The 2,166-nt window shown below is 42.4% G+C and overlaps 1 pseudogene; it reads right to left on the reverse strand.

The window, feature by feature from the left end:
* Window positions 1-276: 276 nt before the first annotated feature.
* LOC130034644 (ribosome biogenesis protein NSA2 homolog) lies at window positions 277-1,324 on the reverse strand (annotated as a pseudogene).
* Between the last annotated feature and the right edge of the window lie 842 nt (window positions 1,325-2,166).

A 2,166-nucleotide genomic window follows, 5' to 3' on the forward strand; every position in this document is an offset into this window, starting at 1 on the left:
TCATCTTGCAGTATCTTAGTCAATTTTGCATTCTATTGTATATAGGCCATTTCCTATTTAAGACTTCAGAAATTGTTGCTCCATATTCTTTTTCAAGATAAATATTTCTTTTTTTTAAAGACAAATAGGCCTAGGCCACTTTAATGTTTTGTGCAGTTATCATATGCTTTTTTTTCCTTGATGACTGAAGATATCAGCTTGGCCGTAGTCACCGGTGGATTCCCTGACTGAGATATAGTCTCCATGAGTATAAGGAGTTACTTGTATAAGCAGCTGTCAAACCAGTAAGACTGCATTGGTGCATCCATCATTTTCAGGATTATTGGTAACCTGGGCATATTTTCCCCTAAATAACTTTGCCTCTCTGTGTGACAAGGCCCAACTCACTGATGTTCACCTTGATGACAGTGCCTTTGGTGATAACACCCAGAGTAGTAGAGTGGAGATGAGGGATTCTTCTTTACACCAAGTATTGACAAGTAAAAACTGGCTTTCAGGTCAGGATGTGTTACATGGGCTTTTTTGAAACATAAACCCATTGGTCTAATGAATCTTTCATCTTTAGGTGGTTTTCGTGTAAAGCCATCTCCAACAAAGCAGACTTTAGTAACCATCCTCTTCCATGCTTTCTTCTTTCTCTTTCCTGTTCTAATAACTTTTAGTACTTCTGTTTCTTCCTGGGCATGAACTTTGGGCAGAGGAACTTCCAATTTTCCTGCTTTCTCTTTTTGTTTCTGTTTAATCATATTGGAAAGTACTTTAGCTCGAGATTGTCTCTCTCTGTCCAGCAGATACTCAGGCATTGCTCCTTGTGGAGTCTTTTCATCATTCTTTTGCTCGGTGTTTCTCTTTTCATGCATCTTACATAAAATATATAAATATAAAGGCCCTCCCGTTGATCATCAATTTGCTCGAGCGGGCCCAGTAATGGCTCCATTGGAGACTTTGTTGTTACTGTGTCTGGCATATCGAATACATCATGGGGAGCTTGCCAGGCTCTGCTGTGCAGGTGAGATACTCTTGGTAGCTTGCCGGGCTCTCCGAGAGGGGCGGAGGAATCGAACTCAGGCTGGCCATGTTGGCTGCGTGCAAGGCAAACACCCTACCGCTGTCTTTTTCATTTGTATTTTCTCAGCATGGCGCTGTTTATGGTAGAGCTTAGCCTTCAAACCAATCATCTCTTTTGCTTCCTTTGAACGTTCGTGAGCCTCTCGACCTTCTTTCTTTCTCTTCTTCTCATGGTAATCCAAACGATATCCATAGCGCTTATAGTGTAACTCAATATATTCATTCTGTGGCATGGTGGCGGCATCAGGGCCGCCTCGCACAGTCACCCAGAAGTCAAGAAGCTTGGGACTTGTTGGCTCTCAGGAGACTCACCAACAACATGTACACAGAGGCCTGCAGGAAAAGCGAGAAATATTTCTTGATAATAACACTTTGTATCTTTGGACTGGAGAAATAGCTCCATAGGCTGGAACACAGGCATTGCATGCAGGAGGCCAGGGGTTCATTCTTGTCACCGCATGGTTCCCATGCATCATTTGAAGCATTCCCTGAGCATGTAGCCAAGAGTAGATCCAGAATACTGCCAGATATTGACTTGATAAATAATCATCATCATAATAATATCTTTTTACCGCTGAAAATTAGTAAAACTTAGTAAAGGAAATCCATTGAAAAAATAACATTTACTCTGACCATTTGCTTGCTACTTCACCATTCCAGTTGAGGTTTGCCTTTGGCTGACATCACCATACCTATTCTGAATTGGAGGCAGAGCTCCAGCTGGAGGCAGAGCCCCTCCCTACCAGGTGGGTCTCAGCAGCTTCCACGCACCACTTCCACACCTGTGCTATATTAAGGACCCACACCACAGCTCCTAAAGCTACAGATCAACACATCACATGCAGCTACAGTTATTTTTTTTCTGTCATTCCAAGAAGATGGGCAAAGAAAATGGAAAGTAACCTCCAAGTTTAATTCTCCAGCATCTTCCAGCAGTGTTAACTACAAAATCTCATCCACAGCACAAGCAAGAACACTAGACAACTACTGGGGAAACACACAGAAGCCCACCAAGCTCAATGAGCAAAACAATATCTCTAAAGATGTAAACAACACCAGTAAATCCTCAGACAGTGTCGTTAGTGACACTATGGTGAG

This window comes from Sorex fumeus, unplaced genomic scaffold (assembly GCF_029834395.1).
Source record: "Sorex fumeus unplaced genomic scaffold, SorFum_2.1 ptg000061l, whole genome shotgun sequence".
NCBI classification, from domain to species: Eukaryota; Metazoa; Chordata; class Mammalia; order Eulipotyphla; family Soricidae; genus Sorex; species Sorex fumeus.